Below are 25,290 nucleotides of genomic sequence, written 5' to 3' on the forward strand. Positions count from 1 at the left end.
GGCTCCCCCCCGCCCCCGGTTCTGTCTGTCCTCTCTTACCCTTTATAATACTCAGTATAGAACATGGAACATAGGAACTGCTCCAGAAATATATGATGAATATTGGAATGAAACCAGATTATCTCCCTCTTTTATCATCTGAAGAAAATGAGATAAGAAGTCAGGTGCTTTATCTGAAGACAGTTGGAAAGACAGAATGGTTAGGACAAATAAAGGAACGTCTGTACACATTTTTTAGAAAACAGTAAAAGGAAGACAACAAAAATCAAAGCTGTTAGTGCACTTAGCTCTCTCGCTCTCACTCTTGTTCTCTCTCCTTCTCTTTTTTTAAATTGGTCTCCACAGCCAGTGTGGAGCCCAACACATGGCTGGAACTCACCATTCTGAAATCAAGACCTGAGCTGAGATCAAGAGTTGGACCCGTAACTGACTGAGCCACCCAGGAGCCCCAACAATTAGCTTCTTTGAGCTTTTATTTCCCATGATACAAAACCAGTCAGCAGGCTCAATGGCATCCCACTGCCTCCACTTGTCGCTGCCACACACATTACCCTGGTTCTCGGAACATTCTCGAGGGAGGCTGTCTCCTGGCTGAGCCATTCCTCGACAAGAAGGGACAGAGAAAGAAACTGTCCACAGCTCGTTGGGCTGCTGATGTCTGGGACACGCATCCCCCTGCCATCCAGCGATGCTATTTTCCTCTCCTGGAGCTCTGGGGCTTAAAAATGTGCTCTATATTTCAGGCAGGTCGGCTTGAAATTATGTTTAAATATAACCACACTAATGTCTAAAAATAGCATTCATCTAAAGCTGGACAATATTGGAACAAATGAAAAGAAGTAGAAACCTGAAAGTCAAGAACAAATAATGTCAGGGCACTGGGGTGGCTCAGTCGGTTACACGTCTGCCTTCTGCTCAGGTCATGATCCCAAGATCATGCTCCATCTGCCGCTCCCCCTGCTCCTGCTCTCCCTCACTCTTTAGTAAATAAATACAATCTCAAATAAATAAACAAAATATATTTTAAAAAAGAGCAAATACTGTCTTGGGACATCCAATTATAGAACTGATAGCTGTGCCTGGACTCTCCTGTTTGGCTGTGTCACTAGATCTAGGAATTTGTATTTGCATTTACATGGTTTTGAACCGATTTTCAGCTTTCTTCTCCCATTTTAGAATTTACCTCCAATGCATCGAATTGCTAGAAAACTTGGTCTCTCAGGAAAAAATTAAACTAACGACTTTGTGGCACAGTTTTTAAAACTGTCCACAAATTTTTTTGACTCTCCTCTCATTGAGAATCGGGCCCCGTGATCTCTCTCCTTCTCTCTGGCAGGCTGCGGCTGCCTCAGCCAATGGAGCAGGGTTTCTCGAACTCACCACTGTTGGCGCGTTGGGCCACAGATTCCTTGCTGTTGGGGGCTAACCTGTGCATTGTAGAATATTTAGAGGTACCCGGGGCTTGGGGCACTAGATGCTTCTAGTCCGAACCCCACCGTCCCCCAATTGTACAAACCAAAAGTAGATTCAGACATTGGAAAACTTTCTGTGGGGAGGAAAATTGCCCCTGGTTGAGAGCCACTGCGATAAAATATGGAGGAAATGAAGTTACAGGACTTTTACAGCTAGGTCACAAAAGGCCACTCAGCATTCTGGTTCTCTTGGGACCATTGTTCTGGGAGAACCCAATTGCTATGGAAATCCAGCTACCCCGACACTCCCATGCCTGGGGAGGTGATATTCTGGGTGGACCATCCCCGCTGAGCCCAGGTGACAGCCTCCCCTGAGTCTGAGCCAAATTCTCAACCCATAAAACCTGCGAAATAATTAAATTGTTGTTTTACCCCAGTAAGTGAGGGGTCGTGCGTTAACACAGCAATGGCACTCATGACAGAATTACTGGGAAATGAGAGAATATGTAGTCGACTGAAGAAACAAGTTTTATTTGCGTTACACGTGTAGTTTATCAAACGAGGAACAGATACACAAGTGCCCACAGGCATGGATTCTGCACACTCCGTTATCTGGGTGTGTACTTGTGGTATGCTGAGAAAATAAGAATTGGCATCTGAAACTTGTTCTAATCCTCTTTTTTTTTCCTCTCTCTCTCTCTCAAGAGAAAATATTTTAAAGATGTAAGAGTTAAAGAAAACATCTGGTTTATGGGAAAATTATAAGAACAGGCTCTTCCCTCCCCCACTCCCTACTACTCCCTCCGTGGAGCGTTAGCAGATTCTCAGACCTTAGCGACAAAGTCAATAACAACAGGCTAACATAATTACACTGTAGAGGGCAGATTGTGTCGGCTATTACTTTATTAAGAAAGAACAACATGTGTGAAAGAACAGCATCCTGCAAGGACGGAAGACTCGAGAGAATGCAGGAAAGAGGGCAAGGCAGTTCACAAATATGCTGAATTGAAGGAATTAGGATCACACCCTGAAATAGCAGGAAAACGAATGTTTGCTTTCTCTGGCTTATTATTTGCTTAGTGATACTTCAGCGTTTCTAAAAGATAAATGCCTTGGCTGTTGTTCTATCAGTCTTTCTGCTTTATTTAATTTTACAAAGAGGAATGCTCAGATGTTAAAATATTTGTTCTCTTTTCACTTACGATTTGTTTCATTTTCTACTCAAAATGGAATGACCCTCCAAGGTAAGATTTGAAGCACAGAGATTACTTCGTGTTCATCTGGCACTGGTTCTGTGATAAGTTCTTGGCGTATTTTCATTATTTTACAAAACACCCCAGGGAGGTGTTTTGAAATGAAATGACTTGTCCCCTTTCACCTTATTTGCAAAGGTCAAGATAAAATATTTAGAACCTCAAACCTTCCATACTAGCCCATTTTTCCCTTCAGTTTTTTTTTTTTTTTTTTTTTTTTCAAAACGGAAGGGAAAGGGGCTTTCACGTTAGGAGGGGGCTGGTCATTTGCCTGTTTGCCCTGAAACTCCTTTCCTGGCTGTCCCCTGCTTGTACTGCGGGGGCTGCTCCTGCCACACCACCTTTCCAGGCTCCTCTGCCATCTGCTCCCCCTGATGCTCAGCCACCAGGAGACACCGGAGGAACTGAAGGGTGGGAGAGGGGAGAAGCAGCCCTCCCTGCATGGTTCCAGTCTCTCCAGGCAACTCTAGCCTTGGGTGGGGTTTCAAGCCAGCTGTGCTACAACATCTCCTCCTATTGTCCTTCCTGCCCCAGGGCTGGTAGCAGCTGATATGTCCAATATTAAATGTCATCTGTTGTACAACATGATGTAGGTTCTGTTTTTTCCTCTTTGGACCCTCATTAATATAGAGAGAATCTTGTTCCAAATGAAGCCCAGCTTGAGATTTAGATATTATATGGTATGTTTTCAAAGAACATTAAAAAAGCAAGAAAATCTTTGTATTATCTCTTTAGAGTTTGTTGATTGGCTTTACAATTTAGGTCAGCGTGTTTTTAGAGTAATATAATATAAAATTCTAGAGAAAGCCAAACTAATGTGTAGTGACAGAGAGCAGATTAGTGGTTGTCTTGACCCAGGGATGGGACAGATTAACTGTGAGGAGCATGCTGGGAACTTTTTCACATGATGGAGGTATTCTAAATCATGATTTTTGTGATGGCTACATAGGTGTATATATTTGTCAAAAGACACTGAGCCATTTTATTGCATGCAAATTACACTGGGATGAGGAGCAACCAACATTCCCCAAATCTTGTCTGCATCATTTATTTCTATGGTGTTTCTGTAATAATGATTCTTTCCTCCTTTCTCCATTTATTAATTTGAACACTACTGTGAGGAAGAACTATCTCTTCTCCTGTATTTCCTTACTTATTTCGTTATCTATCTATATCATTAGGGACTTGTGGATATTTGTTCATGGATTAAAATCCAGGTTTCTTCCTAAAATTTTGTTGCTAACATTTTTCCAGTTTATGCCATTAAGGCCCCTTCAGGTGGGCTCCTGTGTTCTTTTATCAAAACTCTCCCCAAGAGCCTTGAGCATCTTCTTAATTTCTGGCCCCACAAGATACTCCTGGTTTACTTTATTTGTCTTATGTATGTATGTATGTATGTATGTATGTATGTATGTATGTATTTATTTATTCTTGGTTCACTTTATATTTACAATGCTCCAGCCCTAGAATTAATCACTTCTTGAAGGAGCCCTGGTTTCTTTTATTTGAATATAGTGTTTAGAGCCAAGATCTGGGTGTTGGGTAGTCTCGTTATTATTGGGCTGTCATTGCCTGACCTTTAAGCAGAGCTAGTTACTGAATGTATGTACACTAATCCATATGTACATATATATTTTGTATCTGTTATCTTATGTGTGTCTACTAATCCATATGTACATATATACTTTGTCTCTATATAGACATATATTGAAAATCATGAGTTAATACCAAAAAAAAAAAAATATCATGAGTTAATACTGCTGTCTCTATCTACCATAGAGTTTATTTTAGGCCTCCCTTTTTCCTTATTTATAAATTCTTCTTGTAACATTAAGACACACTGGCTCATTAGCTATGATCTATTCACTTTTTTTTTTTTGCTATAAACATAAAGTAATTTCAAAACTGCTGGACATTACCCTTGTTTAAAAACAAAAGCAAAAAATTAGTTACTAACTAGGTGATAATTTTTACATATAGTTATTTTTGTCTTTAGCCTTAGAGTATCCAGTCAAGGCACAGGTTTCCAAAGCTACTTTGGGTAGGTCTTTTCTTCCCGTGCCCTCAGGTGTGGATGTTACTTATCTGTAATAGAGGCAGGTTCATTTGCTAGTGTTTGTATTCCATTTTGAGTTGCCCTCGTGTCCTGATTGCTTTTAATTATTTGTTTAATTTGGGGGTATGTGAAGGATGTATGAAACATTCTATGGTTCTAAGAGTCAGAGTTATATTCAGAGAAGTATCGCTCCTCCTTCAACCCCGATACCCTAGTCCCTCATCTCTTTATTCCCAACTTTTTCCCATAGACCCCTGTGGCTAACCATTTTCTTAGTCTCCAGTTTATCTTTCCAGAATTCCTCCTTCAGAAATGTAGCCAATAGAGAATCATTGTTAGACAAATGAGCAGATGGGGGTGTATGATCTTATAATCCTTTCTTATGTAAAGCATAACATCCTGGGACTCCTGGGTGGCTCAGTCAGTTGAGCGGCTGTCTTTGGCTCCGGTCATGATCCCCGTGTGCTGGGATGGAGTCCTGCATGGAGTTCCTTGCTCAGCGGGGAGCCTGTTTCTCCCTCTGCCTGCCGCTCCCCCTGCTTGTGTTCTCTCTCTCTGATAAATAAATAAATAAAATTAAAAAATAATAAAGTGTTACATACTGTAGACAATTTTTGAGGACTTAACATTTTTTCACTTAAAGCTGTGTCTTGGAAATCACTCCATGTTATTTCAAAGAGATTTTCCTCGTCTTTACATTTTTCACAGCTGCGTAGTGCTCTCCTATGTTATTATTATATCATCCCTGGTAATTCTTTATCGACCTTCCGCTGCTGTAAAACTTGTGTTGTTAGAACTGGCTATTTTTGTATTCCTATAAATATCCATAAACTTGGCACTAGGATTTCAGTGAAGTTGCTTGGAAACAGTTTGATCTTTTAGAGTCTTGCTTTCAAGTTTTGTTGGGCACTATTGGGGCAAGATCCATTGGCCATCTACCCCGCGCCCCATGAATCGGGAGGGTTTCCACTCCAGTGGGTGGGAACTGGTATGGTTTCTAGACCTGTGTGAGTGCTGGGAGCTATTACCTCTAATTCTTTCTGTGGCTCTTTCCTGGGCTCTGGTACTTTCCTCCCATTCATGCACTGAGCAGCGTTCTGTTACATACCCTGCAGAAATCCCACGTTCTCTCTGTATGCAGTTATCTCCTCTCCAGTAGGCTGTCTGGTAAATTCTGTCATCCATGGTCCTTCTGGAAGCTTAAGTCCACCTCCTCAACTCAGGGAGTCCTTTCCCTGGGGACCCCCTCCCCCACCCCTCCCTTCAGCACAGCCTGGAAACTGTCTCGTGACAGTAAGATGAAGCAATTGGATGACTCATCTCACTTGTTTTCTGTCTCTCAGGAATCACCGGCCTTCTTTATCTGATGTCTAGTGTCTTGAAAACGTTTGTTTCATGTATTTTGTCCTTTTTAAAAAACTGTTTTAGGGAGAAGGGTACATCTGGTCCCTGTTATTCCATCTTGACTAAAAGTGGATGTCTTTGCTGTTGTAAACAAAATTGTTTTATTTTTCAATTTCAATTTCCAGTTGTTCATTGCTAATATATAAAAATCCAGCAGATTTTTGTGAGTTGGTTTTTTATTTTGCAAAATAGCCAAACTCATTAGTTATCATAGCTTTTTTTTTTTTTTTTGTAGATTATATTAGGGCTTTTTCTACAGACCATCATGTTGTGAGTAGATAAAGACAGCTTTGCTTTGTCTTTTTATTTATTTTTCTTGCCTTATCTATGATCTCTAGCACAATGATGAATAGAAATGGTGAGAGTGGATATCCTTGCCTTGTTCCTGATCTTAAGAAGAAAGCATTCAACAATTTCACCTTCAAGGATGATCTTATCTGTAGTTTGTTTTCTTAGATTTTCTTTATCGGGTTGAGCTTTTAATTGTAGCTTTCTCTGAGTTTTTATCATGAATGGGAGATGAATTTTGTTAAATACTTCTTATTCATCTTTTAAGATAATCATAAGTTTTCTTTCTTTTTCTCTTAATTTGATGATTTACACTAATTGAAAGTTTCATAAAAGCTTTATTGAGATATAATTCACATACTATTAAAGTTCATCATTTTCAAGTATACGATTCAGTGATTTTTAATATATTAATTAGGTTTTGCAACCATTACTGATATCTAATTTCAGAACATTTTCCATTAATTGATTTTTAAATGTTAATCCAATTTTGTATTCCTGAGAAAAATTCACTTGGTCATGATGCATTATTCTATCTATAAATGGATTCAATTTGCTAATATCTTCTTAGGGATATTTGAGTTTATGTTCATGAGGAATATTAGTCTGTGGCTTTCTTTTCTTTATTGTCTTTCCTGGATATGGTATCTGAGTTATGCTGGCCTTGTAGAATGAGTTTAGGTATGTTTTTTCCTCCTTTATTTTCTGGAAGAGTTTGGGGGAAGTCATATAATTTTCTTTTCTCTTAACACTTTGATAGAATTCACCAGTGAAGTGAGTCACCAGAGCCTGGAATTTCTTTGTGGGAACATTTTAATTACAAATTCTATTTTTTAATAGCCATCAAGCTATTCATATATCCTATTTTTTCTTGTGTCGGTTGTGATAATTTGTACGTTTGGAGGAATTTGTATTTTTTCTTCTAGGTTGTCAGATTCATTTTCATTAAATAATTCCCAATCGCTTTAGTTATCTAATACTCTGTAAAAATGTCTTCAAACATAGTGGCTTAAAGCAGCAATGATATATTTTTTATACCTCTGATGGTGTCTGCCATCCAAGAATTCAGGAGTGGCTTGACTGGTTCTGGTCCAGAGTTGTTGATCAGGTTGCAGTTTGAAGTCCCTGATGCTGCAGTTATCTGATGGAGCGACAGGGGTCAGAGGACCTGTTTCCACCATAGCCCACCCACATGGCCGGCAAGTCGATGCTAGCCTTTGGTGGGGAGGGCAGGGGGTTCAGTCTTCCCAACATGATAGATGGCTTTGCTTAGCGAGGTTTAAGAGACTAAGATGGAAACTTCGATGTCTTTCTGACCTAACCTTAGAGGTCAAATACTGTTACTTCCACAGTCTGCTATTTGTCACATAGTTGAGCCAGGATTGAATATTTTGTTCTTTCTTTCTTTCTTTTTTTCTTTCATGTAGGCTCCACACCCAGCATGGAGCCCAATATGGGGCTTGAACTCACAACCCTGGGACTGAGACCCGAGCTGAGATCAAGAGTCATACCCATGCTTAACTGATGGAGCCACCCAAACGCCCCTTGTTTTCTTTTTAAAAAGAGTGTTAGACTTTATTCTCAAAGGCAGTTAAGTTACTTTAGAATCAGCTTGATCCTTCTGAAGCTGTTTTCAAGTTTTTTAACGTTCCTATAGTGAGTCTAAAGTTGTGGGCCACATGTAGCTATTAGCCACATGTGGCTATTTAAATTTGTTAGTTAATGCTAAAGACAATGAAAAGTTAATTTCCTTAGTCATACTAGCCACATGTGGAGTACTCAGAAGCCACATGTGTCTTGTGGCAAGTGTCTTGTGCAACACAAATGCAACCCATTTCCATAAATGTAACATGTTCTATAGGACAGAGCTGGCCTCAAATAGCTTTTACTCTGGTACTGGTTTAGTCCTATTTCTATACTCTTTACTCTTCTTGGGTATCTACCAAATACCCTGGAATTCACTGAGGACTCTGCCCACTGGCTTACCAGAATGCAAACTTCTGCCAGCTCCATGAGATCTCTGGAAAAAGATCAGTTTGCAGACCTCCAATCATTTTTCCCAGCCTCACGGATTTTCATCCTACATTATGTGGGCTCAGAATTCAGCAACACACGCAAGACCCTAATGTTGATCTCTGGAGCTATTTCTCTGCATAGCTTCCTCCTTTCTGTTCTGTTCCACAGATTTCAGCAGCCCCAGCCTCCCTGGACTCTGATCTGTTTCCTTAGCTCAGTTCAAATGCCACGACAGACTTGGTTTCCCTTCCTGCACTGTGGTCTGGAAAAAGCTTTGAGGCAGAAAGTGGGGATGACTCTAGGGCTCCCTTCATTAGTTTCCTTATCTCAAGGATCATGTCCTGCTTTGTCCTCTGGCCTAATGTTTAAAAGATGATTACATGTATTTTTTCCAGTTATCTAGTTTTTATGGTGCTCAGTCTAGTCTTACTTATTCCATAATGGCCAGCAGGAAATTTATCCCCTTCCCTTTGAAGATCACAGTAAAATTTTATATATATATATATATATATATATATATATATATATATATATATATATACTTATACACACACACATACATACACATACATACATATACATAGATACATTTACTCTATTAGTAGATTTTTGGCATTTGACATAATCGCATTTAATTTACTTCTCAACCCTCATTATCGTTACTATATAAAAACACTGCTATATAAAAATAACTATTTTATGATAATTGTCTTGGTTTTATTGGGCTAGAGGTGTTTTGTTTTGAAAACTTTTTCATGTATGATTTTTTTGTTTGTTTATTTAAGTTCTTGATTTTGTAACATGTCAACTGTGCCACAACTCAATAAATACCAAGTCAGTGAGGGGCGCCTGGGTGGCTCAGTCAGTTAAGTGGCAGTCTTCAGCTCAGGTCATAATCTCAGGGTTCTGGGATGAAGCCCTGAGCCAGGCTCCCTGCTCAGTGGGGAGCCTGCTTCTCCCTGTCCCTCGGCTGCTCCCGTTTGTACTCGTGCTCAAATAAATAAATGAATGAATGAAATCTTTAAAAAAACCCAAAGTCAGTGAAATATTTCACCCTTATCTGTTCTTCCATTCACTCAGTTACCAACCCCAAAACAGGTAACCCCTCTTCTCAGTTAGTTGTATATCTTCCCAGAGTTACTGTATGCTTATTCAAAGCAATAAAAATTAGGGCCTTATTTTTCTTTTTTGAATAGAATATCTTAAAGATCTTTCTGTATCAGACAATAATATAGAATGATAGGCAGAAGCATTAAAATGTTTCTAGAAAAGCTGCTTCTCAGTAATTTTTCTCCTAAGTTTTCAAGTAATCCCTCAAAGGGGAAAAATGGAATTTTAAAATTTGAAAGATTGTGATAAATTTAGAAAATAATTATAGCATGTTTTAAACCCAAAAGACCATGACAAATTTGACAAATAGTATGGCTTTTCCATTCCTCATATGTATGTCCTGATCAAAATGGCGGTGCTTCTGAATCCTAAGAACAGTCAGTAACCAAACCAGTAATAGGCACAATTCATGTGTTAGAAACTATTTACTCTACTTTGTTCCAGATATTATTTCAGGTAACAATGCCACACAAAGTTGTGAGTTAAAAATGGATAATAGAAAAAGAATGGGCAAAAGAAGAGACAAAGAACATAAAATTGAGGTTAAGATATGGGCAGGGATAAGACGAAAAATGTACCTTTGAGTCATAAATCTGGCTTTGCATCTTCTGAAAACTGTATTTAAACATTTTTAAGCTCTTTAAGATACAAACTGACTAATTGCCCATGGAAAGTAGAGCTGATTTGGCACAAAGCTCTGACAGGGACTTCTCCTCAGGGTGCTTCATAAAGAAGACCCCAGGAGGCAACGACCAACTTCTTCGTCAACAGATCTCATAAATCCACTTCCGTGGCCTTGGCAGGCACGGCTGGCTAATGGCCATACTGTGTTTCACCATTAGCCTGTGGAGGTGACTTGAGGTGACTTTTTTTCTTTCTGCTGAGTGCTGACCAGGCAAAAATCCATCTAACAAAGCTGATCTATAGATGGTGACTTTATAAAAACAGAACACATGTGGAATGTTAGAGATCCTCCGGTCAGCAAAAGCAGGGCTCTAAAAGAGAGGATGAGAATCGATGATGTTTAGAAACAACAAATGGGACCCCTTTGCAGGGGGTTAGCATACTTCAAATCAGTCTGAACTACTTCCTCTAACACGGGAATAGACTTTGGAGAAGTATAAGATGAGGTGATGAAGAAAATTCGCTGTGTTTAGGGTACATGACTGGCAGAGTAGCTTAACTAGGGTGGTTAAACTCCATACCCACACTGCGCTTTCATGACTTCCCTCTAAGTGTAGAGGCCTCACTGACACACCAGAGGCAAAGAGGCTCATTCTTCGATGGATGCCATCCAGAGACTAGACTATGAATAAAATGATGAAAGTGGGTCTTCGTGTAGATTTCAAGTTTGAAAGAGGAATTCGATATAATTAAGTGTTAGAGTGAAGTAGAAAATTTCTTTAAGACTAGAAGAGGTAAATCAGCTGTGGCATATTCATACAATGGCATACAGCTGCAGACCGTAACGTGGGTGAATCTTGCAACACCATGTTGTGACAAAGAAAGAAGCCAGACATGGAAGAATACAGATTTTTAAATGCTATTTATATGGAGTTCAACACTAAGTAAAACTTGACAAGAGTATTAGAAGTGAGGATCATGAGTAACTTTGGGGAGAGGAGTGGGTGTTTTGCCTGATAAAAGATAAGCGATATTTCTGGGGGTGTCAGTCATAGTCTCTTTCTCCATCTGAGTGGTGGCAACATGGGTGTTTGCTCTGAGAACTTCATCGTATGATTCATTGAACTTCACAATTATGTTCTGTGTACTTTTTTGTATATGTGTTTTATTAAAAAACTAGCATGAAAACTTTAATTTGAAATTTTAAATAGTGAAAAATATTCTGAAACTCAGATTTTAACCTCAAACTTTTTTTTTTCAACTCAAAGTGTATGCAATTATCCTATAGACAATGGAAAACAATGTTAACTATTCAACTGGAACTTTGGAGATCATTGTACAAACACCCTCTTTGCCTAATATGTGTGTGTGTGTGAGAGAGAGAAAGAGAGAGAGAGAGAGAATAGAATGACAACTATAGTTTCCAGTTATTAGGGAATAATTTCAGGTTAATTGTGTAACTTTATGTATTTTTTTGAGTTGTAATGGGGAACCAAATGTATTTCTGAGAGTAAAACAGTTAAGAGATTTATTTGGGACTCTTTGTGAATGAAGGGGTTTTAGTTTGTGTTTACTGCTAGATCTCCAGTACTCAGAACAATGTCTAGGACGCAATAGGTGCCAGATAAATAGCTGTTGAGAAAGAGTAAATGTATATTCGAATAGTTTGCTCTCTGAGGAGAAGATGGTGATCCTACTAGGGTGTGACCAACACTCTTACTTCACGTCTATTAAATGCAGTGTCGCAATTGTAAATAAGTCTTAGCCTACTGGACATTTTTGTCATTCTTGTTGCCTTGGGAACAGAGATGAGGCAGAAAAAACAACACAGCCAAAGGCAAGGGTGTGGAACAGTCTGGCTCTGTGTGGGGAAGAGTGAGTAAGGAGTTCCTTTTGGCTGAAGGGCAGGGGTGGGGGGCAGGGAGGGAGTTAATGAGGGAAGATGGTAGAAATCATAAAGTTAGGATAAGACGAATGCGTGGCATTAAACATCAATGAGGCTAGAGCTTTCGTTTGAGCTCACACATGCCTGCATGTCATAGTTCCAGTTTCGAAGGCCACAGCGAGGGCCACTGAAATGAAATGGCCCCATAGTAGTGTCTGTACAATTTTCCCCAGACCTGCAAAGTTTTCTCTAAAATGTCTCTGGGTGTTTAGAGAGCATCAAGACATCTGGGGAAAAAAGGATCTGATTGCGGTTGTATGGTAGTAAATCCCTGAAAGTACGATTGATTAAATCTTTCATTCATTCAAAATGAATCTCCTGTTCACTGGGTAAATGTCTGAAGGTTACAGGCATCTTGGAGACTTAACCTTAGCCTGGTCATGGCTCCAAACTGCAAGACTTTTGAGTTAGCCTGGCAGGGTTCTGACTGGTTTGGCCAGTCTTCTCCACGTGTCTTAACAACTATCAAAAATAACACATACCTGCGGGGTGTCTCCTGGAATGCCTTGATTCTATGCATAATAAAATGAATCATATACACTTAAGTAAAAGATTTTAAAAATGTAAAGCAAGCAGCAAAAGCCCACGTGCTTCTGCTTCCATTGAGCAGTGCTGAATGCGCAATTACACGTTGAACAATAGGTATTCATAAATCAGCCAGAATGCTCATGAGAAAACAGTCCTCTAATTAAATAAAAGGAGAATCAGTGTTTCTTGTTGCAGGGATTGTTGGTGGGATTAAAGGATTGTTCTAGAGCCCAGCACACAGAATGAGAGACCTGGCTGCCTTCCTCCGAGTTCTGCAGCCACCCCCCCCCCCTGCTGAGATGCCCCAAGCCCTGAGACCAACTTGGTTTCACAAAGCAGGAGGATTAAGACAGATCTTGACCATCACTCCCCCTTTGGCATGGTTTTCATCATCTGGGCCATTGTGTTGCACAGTCTGAGCATTATACAAAAGTGCTGGGCAGGGGTGGAGGTTTGGGGCAAGAGTTGAGTCCATAGGCTGGTGCCAATCCTTGTGCCTTGGGGCAGGGATGTCTGCCAAAGGAGTACCTTGCTCTAATTCACTTAAGGATGCACTGTGAAGCCAAGCGGACCTGCCCATCTTTCATACTTACCGTCCTCTGGGGTTAGGGACCCTACTGCTCTACCCCAGGCCCAGTGTCACAGCTTCTGGTATCCAGAGCGAGACCTTCTGAGGCGGTGACCTATGCTCCCTTGAAGGATGAGCTCAGCACCCATCATTGACTATCTCCTGCCTCAACAACCTCTTTCTCCCTCTCTTGGAACCTATCATCCTGTGAGGGTTCTGCCTCCTCTAAGGGTGCCCGGACACATTTCCTTCCAGTTGATTCTGTGCACTGACCCTGATGAGGCTGAATGATGGATTTCATATAGATACAAGGGAGTGCCAAAATGCAAACATTTAACACAAAATCCCAACTATGAGAGGTCAACATAGAAAGAGAAAATGAGGAAAACAGCTTATTTTTCCCTTGCCATTCCACCGAATAAGTGTAAGACCCAGGGTAAGCACACATCCCATAGTGTGAACATATTGTTGTATTAATTATGATTCTGCTTTTAAAAATAATATACATATTTATATATAACCCAGCCCCTAAATACAAGCCAATTGTCTACTCTGGCATTCAACTAAAGGAAAAATGATTTTTTTTTTTCCAGGGCTGGGGAAAAAAGATTTGGGGATGGAGTACATCTGTTAAATGTATACAATACTAGAAGCTATGACAAGTCGTGGGTATTTTCTACTGTTATTTTGACTACACATGATTTTTGTCTTATTGTTTAGAGCCTACCCCTTGTTATAAAATATGTATCTGTTATAAATATTTTTAGGTCTTTACTTACATATTCTCCCAAAGGTTCACATGAAGGCCTTGCCCCTAACACTCATGGCATGATGTGGGAAAGAATGGTGCTTCTTCCATTCTCCTCTCAGGGTCCTCCTGTTCCCAGAGGTTTGTGTAATAAAGCTTAACTCAGCAGGATGCAGAATGTGTGTAGAATCCTTATAAGACACCAGGAAATGTTCTCTTCAAAATGCTTTCTTCAGGCTCAAGATCGTGGCCTTCTCCAAAATTCTGCATCTGGGATGGGGCAGAAGCCTGGTGAGCTGGGACTGCAGGAAAGCACAGAGGGGCAGGTAAGACAGAGATGCAGAAAGACAAGAGTTGAGTCTAGCGCGCGAGCCATGCACAATGGTCAACTGAAAGAACAATCTAGCTTAGCCTAATTTATTCTGGACTCACATAAAAGACCAGTCATAGAAGATTAGAGTTGGATTAAGTTCAATAAATTAAATTAACAATAAGTTAAATTTTTATGCTCTTGCAGCTTTCAAAAGTTCACGGACACCTAGCTTTGTCCTGCCTTGTCATTTTAGAAACAAGGACACTGAAGCCCAAGGCGGCCAAAACTTGTCCAGTTACACACAGGACACCAATGCGCAACTGAAGGCAAAGACTTTGTTTCCTAGGAAGATTTCGTTTTTACATTTCTACATGGAAACTTCTGTTTACATTTCTTCAATATCATCAAGGGTTCTCTGTTACCACCATTTTTTTTTAAAGATTTTATTTATTTATTCGACAGAGATAGAGACAGCCAGCGAGAGAGGGAACACAAGCAGGGGGAGTGGGAGAGGAAGAAGCAGGCTCATAGCAGAGGAGCCTGCTGTGGGGCTCGATCCCAGAACACCGGGATCACGCCCTGAGCTGAAGGCAGACGCTTAACCGCTGTGCCACCCAGGTGCCCCTGTTACCACCATTTTTTTCAGACACTTTTTATTTTTAATTTTTTAGAGCAGTTTCAGGTTCTCAGCATAATGGAGAGGAAAGTGCAGAGATTTTCCCATGTACTCCCAACCCCCACACATGCTCAACCTCCTCCACTCTCCCCTCCTAGTGGCACATCTGTTGTAATTGATGACCTTACACTGACATGTCATTGTCACCCAAAATCCAAAATTTATGTGAAGATCACTCTTGGCGTTGTACATCCTATGAGTTTGGACAAACATATAATAGCATCTATCCACACCATCACACTCTCCTGCAGATATTTTTCACTCCCCTGAAACTCCTCTGTGCTCTGCCTTTTCATCCCCCCCTCCTCCCTAACCCCTGGCAACCACTGATCTTTTTACTGTCTCCATAGTTTTGCCTTTTCCAGAATGTCATGACCATAACTTTTTTAAGATTACGAAATAACAAGATAAACTGCTTTCAGTGCATTCAAGTGACAGCATTCTTACTCTAGTTCAGCCAGAAATACAGCTTTCCTGAAAGTTCAGGGCAGAACTGTATAAATAAGGATGTCCATGTAATGGCCAAAAATGGTGGAAAGTAATCGAAGAGCATGTATGTGTGTTCTTCTACCCCATGCTGGCTCATGTCGAACCACTTTTAAAAACTTGTTTCTTGGGGCGCCTGGGTGGCACAGAGATTAAGCGTCTGCCTTTGGCTCAGGGCATGATCCCGGCATTATGGGATCGAGCCCCCCATCAGGCTCCTCCGCTATGAGCCTGCTTCTTCCTCTCCCACTCCCCCTGCTTGTGTTCCCTCTCTCGCTGGTTGTCTCTCTCTCTGTCAAATAAATAAATAAAATCTTTAAAAAAAAACAAAACTTGTTTCTTAGAAGTCAGTATTGCGAACATTGTATCATGCCCAGAGCGTGGTCAGGTGACTGTTCCAAAGAGATCCCTCCCTGTGCCTACTCGGTGCTGTCTGAAAAGAAGCAGCTCAGCGCTCCCAAAGCACATAATAAATCAAGCCCAGCTTCACCTCCCAAGGTCCTCGAAGACTCCCAAGGAAAATCCACATTCAAACAAATCTGAAGAATGCTTGGTTATCCTAAACTAGGCCAGCGTCTGAGAGACCGACCATGCAGTGGAGGCCTCCTGGAGCCCAGGCCTGCAGAAGCTTGGCTTGGGGGCGCATGTCCTGGGAGAGGCTTGCATGACTCCAGCCACTCATGCTCTCCAGCTGCCACGAAAGGTCAGGCTCGTCTTGGGAAGGGGAGCCAAGAATAGTTAGATGCTGTTCCACTGGGAGCCCAGGTCCCCAGAGAGGGCTATTCTGGGAGCAAAGGCATAGTTTACGGCATCCAGGTCATGGGGGCTGGAGTGTCGGTTGATCCTCTCCCAAGTGCCAGGGCAGACGCTGTGTCCTGTTTGTGTAAGTATCCTTAGCATTGCACCTAGCTCCTAGAACATCATAGGCTCTTAGCGGATGCTTTTCGAGTGAATAAATAAACAGCATTTAGTTAATCCTCAAATAAAAGATATCCTCTAAATGCTCAAAATCTTTCTTTATCCGGAGTTCTTAATATAGGCAGTCACAGAGACTGCTTCCGTGGCGTTAGCTGTCAGCAACATTGGTCCTATTATTAGTGGCTTCCTATCCTCTCACCTGGCACAGCGTCGGCACGCTGTGGACCTCCAACTCATCTCAAAGGATAACCCCAGGAAATCGTGTGCCCGCTCGTGTACGCAGAGGACGTGCTCGGAGCCGTGGCTTCTCTGGGTGTGCCCATCATTTTTTTATTTCCAAGTAGGATTTTTAAATTCAGAACATGCAACTTGAATTAGAAACTTAATTAATAATACCACCTCTCTGTCTTGCTCTATTGTATGTCCAAATAATGCTCTGAGATTATTTTCATCTGGAAGAGAGTTACTCTCCTGCTCTTTGAGTTAAAACCAGAGATGATATTTTGTCTTTTTGTAGGTGATTCCATAAATAGATCATGGGACATTAACCATGGAAAAAGCTCTTCGGATGGCACATGGGAGTGCAATTACATTCACAATTATGAGAACATAAGTAAGTGTGTGTAAATTGTAGTAGCTTTTAACATACTTTTCGAGCAATTATAGCCCTACTGTATTTTGCCAAGAACGTTCCATTTTGCTTCTTGATTCTGATACACTAAATGGGCTTCCTTAGACCAGAGATTGGCAAACCTTTTCGGAAAGGCCTCTTGGTAAATATTTTATGGTTTGCAGGCGGTGCAGTCTCTGTTGCATGAGAGCAGACATAAGCAATCCATAATGAATGACTGTGTCTGTGTTTCAATAAAACTTTATTTATGGTCACTGATGTTGGGATTTCATACAACTTGTATGTGATGCAGAATATTATTTTTTCCTTTGATTTTTTTTAAGCATTTAAAAAATGTAAAATCATTTTTAGCTCATGGGCTGTAAAAACCAAGTGGCAGGCCAGATTGGACCTACAGGCCATAGTTGGGTGACCCCTGCTTTTGACTCCCTCAACATCATGACCAATGCCTCTCATTCACTTGTTTTTCCTCAGTGGCCGGCTGACTCCATTCAGACCTGTCCGTGGCGAGTTCCAGCACCGGCGGCCAAGCACCTACTCGCACTGCCCTTGGCTGCTACTGGATAGCTAGTCTCACCAGTCACACACCCGGAACTTTTGTCTCCTCTTCCCATTTTGAGAATAGGGTGGAAAACCTGCACTTCCGGGTGTAAGTCTGGCATCATAGAAGCCATGGAAGGGGCTAGATCTTGCAACCCAGAAGCACAGAGAGGTTAACTTCCAATGGGGCAAACTTGGGCCAGTGGGAACCAGTAGATGGGAGGGAGCCAATCAATCCGTCCACGGTAACACAACTTCTTCTACAAACTGTCCTGAGACATCCTACTGGACTGAGTGTTTGCACTGGCCAAGTGCAGGGCTGTGCCCACTGACATTATATATCTCCTAGCAATGGATTCCTCTGATTTCCTCTCTTACTTTCTTCTTTCTGTACTCTTGTTGCCCTAGGTTTGCATGTCCCAAATAAAGCACCGGCACTTAATCCTTGCCTCAGGCTCTACTCCCTAGGGAACTCAGCTAAGACATTCTTAAGAATATATATAAACATTTACTAAAAGTTTCCCAGTCAAAAAAAAAAAAAAGTATCTAACAGTCAGTGTGCTTGGAATACATGGCAAGGATTGCAAATTCAGCAAGGGCCAGATAGTTAACATAAATTCAGGAGACAATGATGAGTGATGGCAAACTAGAGACCTAGCTTTCATCTAAAGAGAGGAAATAAAATTCAGCTTCGCTCATGACAATGCCATGCAGGAGAGAGGGCTCAGTAGTCCCAGATCTTTCTATTTTTCCAGACCAGTTGTCAGTCTGGCATTTTGTGTGAATTTTCCTTGTTTTTAAATGTTAGAAACTAATTTTAAAACTTTAAACTCCATGGAGGGTTAAACATATCTGTCTGTGTGCTGAAACCGGTTCCTGTAACCTCTGGCTTTATAATCGTGGGAGGGAGATTGGATAGATTATAAAATGTAGAAGCAGCAATCAAGGAGCGTGGGGAGGGTATCACTGAGTAACAGGTGTGTCTCAGGTATGTCTATTTTTCACTTGTCGTCTCCCCAGGAAAATGAACAAAGTGCCCAAATATTCACATTTTAGGGCTCTGTTCTGTTTCTTAAACTCCAAGGGCTTGACCTCTGATTTTTGGAAAAAGCGTGTACTACCAGTCCTGGGATGGTGTTTATGATATGGATTAAGACAGGAAACGACTGTTGACATCATCTCTTTCCAGCCTCACTCCCAGTGTTTGGCTCTTCTTGGGGACATCCCCCAAAAGGAGGAGCCTCACTTCCTTGAAGACCTTGGCTCAAAACCACTCAAAACATTTTATTTCATATTTACATTTGTATGGATATGAATATTACATTCAGCTTACATTTATTTACTTTATCTTTAACTCTTGACTTTATATTTATCCCCAGGCAATATATGTCAAAGGTGCCCTGATCAACGTAGGAATCCTTAATATTGAAAACAGTTATTCAGTCTCATAAAATCTTTCTTCTTTAGGTTAAAACAGCTGGGCTCCTTTAACCATTCTTCCCAAGGCATTATTTTAAGTCTTTTCACTATTTTCTTAATCTTGACTGAACATTTTCCTGGTTGCCTAAATCTTTTAGGATCTGGAACCATACCCTGAATAAATACTATAGAAAGGACCTGATTAGTATAGGGTAAAATTACATGATCGGTTTCCACATACAGGATGCTAAATCTTGATTAATTTAGTTTAACAGTACATTAGTTTTTTAGGTCTTCATGCTGCTGGTACCTGTTATGCACAACTGCACAGGAATTAATTGCTTGTATTCTTTTAAATTTGTAAATTTCCTGAATTCACGTTAGACCAGCTCTGTTTTATATTTCAAGTCTTATTTTTTCTTTGTTCCACTTTCATCATCAGCTGATTTCATTTCATTTCATTTCACTTTATTTTATTTCAGTGTACGTAGTTTGCAAGCTACCTCACGCACTTTTGGAAATGAGTTGAAGTGTAAAGAAGTAATATATATAACCCTGTAGCCGATCATTTTTATTTCTCGTAGCTACAGAGAGCAATGTTATTTTCTCCAAACCAGCCTGGATTAAAGGTTCACATTTCAGTATTCCTTTGGCAGTCTATCAATTCATGTTTATTTACAGAAATGAGTCCCATGGAGGTGTTTGCTAGCTAACATGTTGTTTTTCTAACTCTCCATGAGTATACACATTTATACGTGGATATATAAATATATATAGGTCTATGCATATAAAATGAACATACATTCCTTGAAACATTATCTAATCCAGAATTCTCAAGGTTTGCAGCTGTCGGTTTCATTGCTTTAGAATAGTGTTTATGGCCATCTGCTCCTGTCCCATTCTTCAACCTTACAATTATGTTTTCATGAGTTAATTTTATCAGAAATCTCAAGAGCTCCATTCTGCCTTATATCAAATCATCTGGTGAATAGCTATGTCAACCCCAGCACCAAGAACACTGCAAATTCTCTTCTGGAATTTAGATGGTATCAGGCAGGGTTTGACCAGAGAAAGAGAAGCACCAGAAGTGATAAAGAACAAACTGTCTTTTTGCAGAAATGTAACCTTTCACCGTGACGGGAGGTGGTTGAGAGGTTGATGTATGGCCGTTGTTCTAACGCTGAAGCTGGAGTCTGAAGTCAGCAGGGCAGGCGGTGGAGAAGGAAAGACAGGTGTGAAGCAGGAGGGAGAAAAAAAAAAAAGACAAACAAATGCAGGAGGACTATCTGAAACCCACAAGGACAAACCGGAAGGCCCAGCAGCCCGTGTCTCGAAGCCTCCAACTTCAGGGATGTGAGTAACCTGTAGCACAAATGTGTTAAGTAAGCATGCACTGGCGTGGGAGCTGGGAACCTGGAGGGGCCATCTGTGGGGAGCCGAAGGACCTGTGTGTCTGGCATCTTCTGCCCACGTCCACTTGTGCATGCGCTGACCTTCAGAGCTTTAAAATAACATGATAGATGCATGTATGTTTCTCATGGCCCATGCTAACGTGGGATTATGCAATGGAAGGAATCCCGAGAAACCGAGTTCCTGCTTAGCTGAGTTGACACAAGATCCATGTGACACGTAGATTACCCACCCAAGCTCATATTCCCTAGAGACAGTCTGAAGTAAGAGCCTTCGACTTCTTCCCATCCTAAATCCTTGTCAGGTTCCTCTGGCCCTTTTCCCAGTTCTGTCCTGGGGAAGGCAGGCCTGGTGGCTTCTTCCTTGGCACCCCAGTCCCAGGTTCAGAAACAGATCGCCCTGCAGAGGATGGGAGAAGAATGCTCTGTTGGGATCACAGCCTTTCCCAGATGGGGCTGTTTCTCCCCTTCCCCCCTTGGGGTGGGGGCTGCAGCCTGGTTCTCATGGCAGTTCCCAAGTAAACAGCTCTTACTTCCTGGCTTTCTCTAATCAGGGTGGCAGGGGGATGTGTCCACCTCTGCAGCAGCCTTCCTGTGTTGACGACACTGTTTGTTCTTCCCATCTCCCCAGGGAGAAGCCGCCTTATCTTTTCTGTGCAACATATTTGGAAAAACACATTTTTCTCTCTTAAAGGAATTGATTATTGTGTTTCTTGAGACTAAAAAGAAAAGCCTTTCTGGATCCAAACAGTGACTTAAAAAAATAATCTAAATTCCTCTTACACGGCAAGAGAAAGAGCTATGATGGTGGTGATTGGTGGTACATTTTGGATCACTCTGTGCACTCGAAATATAGTGTGTGTGTGTGTGTGTGTGTGTGTGTGTGTGTGTGAGAGAGAGAGAGAGATAGAGAGAGAGAGAGAGAATGAGAAAGAGAATTTGAAATATTTTCCAAACACCAGACCTACATTTCTTGTTTTAAGTAACCTGGGAATTTAGGGTGTTGGTTGAGGTGCTCAGGGTTTGGATAAGAAAGTCGAAGGGGCGCTTAAATACAATTTAATTAACAATTATCTCTCAAAGAGACCTAAATACAGAGAACAAACTGGTGGTTGCCAGATGGAAAAGGGGGGGCGGATGGGCAAACAGATGAAGGGGATTAAGAGGTAGAAATTTCCAGTTATAAAATAAATAAGTCACCAGGATGAAAAGATGAAAAGTACAGCATAGGGAATATAGTTAATAATATTGTAATAATTGGCATGGTGACAGATGGTGACTGGACTTATCATGGTGAGCATTGAGTAATGTACAACACTGCCGAGTCACTCTGTTGTACACCTGAAACTAATCAGCACTGTACATCAGCTATATGTCAATAATATAAATAAATAAATAAATAAACAAATAAATAAATATCTCTGTACAGAAATTATTTGTATGGGGGGGTTTTCTAGATTCAGGCTCCCTGGTTTGTAACAATAACTTTCATGAAAAAGTTTTAAATATATATACATATATTTGATATTTAATATAGATACATGTATATTTAATATAGATATATGTGTATTTGCAATTACGAGGAAATTTGTCAGTAACTCTGTGTTCCGACTGTCGTTTTCAGGTAGGTTCCCATCTTTCCTTTCATTCATTTAAGAGAGCAACCAAGAGCTACAGGAATTTTCTCTCAATAATACAATTCTATGTGCAGGACTCTTGGTCCGTTTTCTTTCCTTGATCTTTTCTGTGAGGTTAATTAAGGCTACGAAGTTGAGGGGAGGGTGGAGTTGCTTCTGGATCCTGCATTGGTTAGAATAATGCATTGTTCCCCTCTAAATATTGCATTGTCCTGGGAGACTTTGTGTATATTTTCACTTTTGAGAGAAGGTTGGCGAACTACAATATGTTGTTTGTGTGTGTGTGTGAGTGTTCAGTGTCTTAATTGTCCAAGAAAATATTTTCTGGTCTCAATATTAAATAGGCACTGATGGCATTATGTGCTATGTTGAAAGCATTAGGCTCTATTTGGACTCAGAGATGAGCCCTCAAGAATGTCCTAAATTAGTTGGTGAGATAGTCATGCAATTAACCACAGTACCAAGCAGAAAGAACTAACTGAAGCAAGCAGGGGTAGACACAATGCGTTTGGGGAATTTAGAGAGAGGAGGAATGATTCGTCTGATTTGGGGGGGGTTGGAACTTATCAAGGTCAAGTTGAGTTGAGTTGATCCTTGAAGGATAAGTAGAAAAGAGATAAGAGATGGATACATTGGTTTAAAGGAGCACATAGCATTGGCTGGACCAAGAACTCTTGTTTCATTTTTTATAGATTTTTCTTCATCATCTTTCTCTTGTTTGGAACATTTTGGAACACTGCCTAGGGGTGCTTTTGTGGGCCAATCTATGGATCAGAGCAAAGGGTGAGAATGATGTCCAAAATCTAATACTCGGAGCTAACAAACTGAGAACCTATTCTCTGCCAAGCACTTTGCATGGATTTTCCCATCTGACCTCTGCAATCAACCTGCAAGTGAGGTCATATTAATGTGTCTATTCGAGGCTTCGATGGATCAGGTAACTTGCAAAAGACACAGTCAGTAGGTGATGGGGCAAGGATTCAAATTCTGGTACTCTAAATCTGGAGACTGAACTCTTACATATGCTAATATGCCACCTTAACAGGAAACTCCACAGCCTATTCTTCTAATGCAGATAGATCTGAAATTTGCGCTGGTCCAAGCAATGACTGCTTATTTGTCACCCAGCGCACTCATGTCCCGGGTATGGCTGTGGACTAGAGTGAGTCACCATCCTCTCTCCTCCCCTCCACGCTCCTCATTATCCCTGGAGCCCTTTTCTCCCCCTCTGGCTACTCTGCTGTAAGAGCTTAATTCTTGTCCCAGCTCTTACCCTCAAAGCTACCTGCTTTTTTTTCTCACATTAGGAATCACCTGAGATTAATATCCCAGTGATTTTTATTTTAAGTTTTATTTTCCGACGAACAGAAACGTACAACTTCAATAATCTGCAAATTGTAATAAACATGCTTTATGTTGCATCTGAGAATGATGTCTCACGGTACATCATAATCCCAGAAAGATCTCCTAAAATGTTATTTCAAAATAACATAACCTGCCTTTATAAACCTGTGTTTTCTAAATGGTTAATTGAAACTGACCAAGGCCTTAATTATTAATTTCCTAGGACAGGACATTCACTCATTTGGGTTTGTGTCCTGGATCCTGACTACTTTAAGAGAAAGCATGAGACTAGTATGAAGCAATTCTGATTCGGCTACTCATCGGTCAGTTAACATCTTCAAGATACCATCAGAACGTAGGTCTGTCTTACTCCAAACAAATCCTATGTTCCTTCCACTAAACTGTAAACACCTTACTTTGGAAGGACCGCATGCCGTACTTTTCAAAATTCCAAGCAAGAACAGGAGTTTCTTTTTCTGTTGAGAAAGATCTTTGTTAAGGAGCCTAGGATGATCCAACTCGATGTAAACATAAGGGCCTGAGGCTCGAATGCTTGTCTTTACAAAATCACACTGGCTACATGGCCTAGACACCTGACCATATATTTCACTTCTTTGGCGTAAGCCATCCATTTTTCTTGCAGGTGGAAAATTACTAGTATTAATACAGTCTTGGCCCAGTTAATGAGGTGCACTTGAGCCCTCCCGGTGGGAGCAGGGCCTAATTGCATTTGCAAGCAGCCACCTGCAGGCATAAATTGTCAGTTCAACACTGCACATTGGGGGCGGACAGCAAAGCTTCCAATACTGTTCGATTGTCCCTATGGGCATGCCGTTTGGTTCAGAATGTTGAATATTTGTGTGGGTGTGTGGGTGAGCATTTGATTTGTGTGTACAAGAAGGGGGGTGTGGAAGAGAAGACAAAGAAAGGCAGAGAAAGGCAACTGTCTTTATTTGAGCCTAGCCATAAAATCCAAACCTTTTAAAAAATATATCTTTAAAACCATCACACGCATATGCTTCCACTGTCATAGTCCAGTTGTAATCTTTTCCTTAGAGAAGTGTGGAACCGAGTTATTTACCTTAGGATTGCCACAGGCTCACACAGACCTGGGCATGCCAGGACTGGTCCAAGCAGTGTGCTTGCTTGGTTAGTTTCTTGGGAATTCATTCAAAATGAAGCTAGTTTAGTACATATGGAGTGAGAATAAATAAAGGAAGTGGTGAGATCTTCCCTTTGTTTTCCTGCGTTCTACTATTTAAAAAGAAATCCACCCTACTTTGGGGGAAAAAAAAGTGAACTTTTGATTTTATTTTTTATAGACTGAATTGTAATATTAATCAGGTTTTAGCAGTAGTTTTTGGTAAAACATCTCGGGAAAGAACAAAACTGTAATTACACAGAGCAGGGTAAAATCATGGTGACTCAACTAGCTGAGTCATCTCCTATCAGAATTGACGTCCTTTTGTAACGAACAAAAAATATTGTCTAGCAATTCGAAATTGGCAGGAGAGGTCATTTATAATGATGCAGGAGAAAAAGAGAGAGCCTGTTTCGTAATTTTAGTTTGGGTTTGACAGCAATTAAATTCTGAGCTCCCATGGAAGGGGATACACTTGATAAAGGTCTGTCACTGGAAATCAATGCCATTCTTTTCTACTTTTGCCCTTTACTTTGTCTCTTGGTCTACCTTTTAATTACTTTTCTCTAACAGTTTCCTCCTCTTGCTTTTGGCAACACAGGAGTCATGCAGACCTCTGATGATGGCACCAGGAAAACTCTGGAGTTAAAAAAAAAAAAAAAATCACCTGGTTCTAATGACCTCTACTGCCACCTGCTAGGCTGTGACATTGGGCAAAATACACAGCCTCTCTGGCATCAGTTTCATCACTAACAAAATGGGAATAACATTAAATTCAACGTTATGAAGTTGTTGAGAGAATTCAGTGATTCAAATTACATATG

At 40.8% G+C, this 25,290-nt stretch overlaps 1 long non-coding RNA gene across 1 annotated transcript; it reads left to right on the top strand.

The window, feature by feature from the left end:
- The first annotated feature begins 16,247 nt into the window (after positions 1–16,247).
- On the top strand, positions 16,248–21,749 carry LOC123777685 (uncharacterized). Its single transcript, XR_006775707.2, has 4 exons — positions 16,248–16,310; positions 16,863–16,958; positions 20,052–20,288; positions 20,976–21,749. It is a non-coding gene; the product is annotated as an uncharacterized LOC123777685 (long non-coding RNA).
- Positions 21,750–25,290: the final 3,541 nt, after the last annotated feature.

This window comes from Ursus americanus, chromosome 20, assembly GCF_024610735.1.
Source record: "Ursus americanus isolate L20-20 chromosome 20, mUrsAme1.1.p, whole genome shotgun sequence".
NCBI lineage: Eukaryota > Metazoa > Chordata > Mammalia > Carnivora > Ursidae > Ursus > Ursus americanus.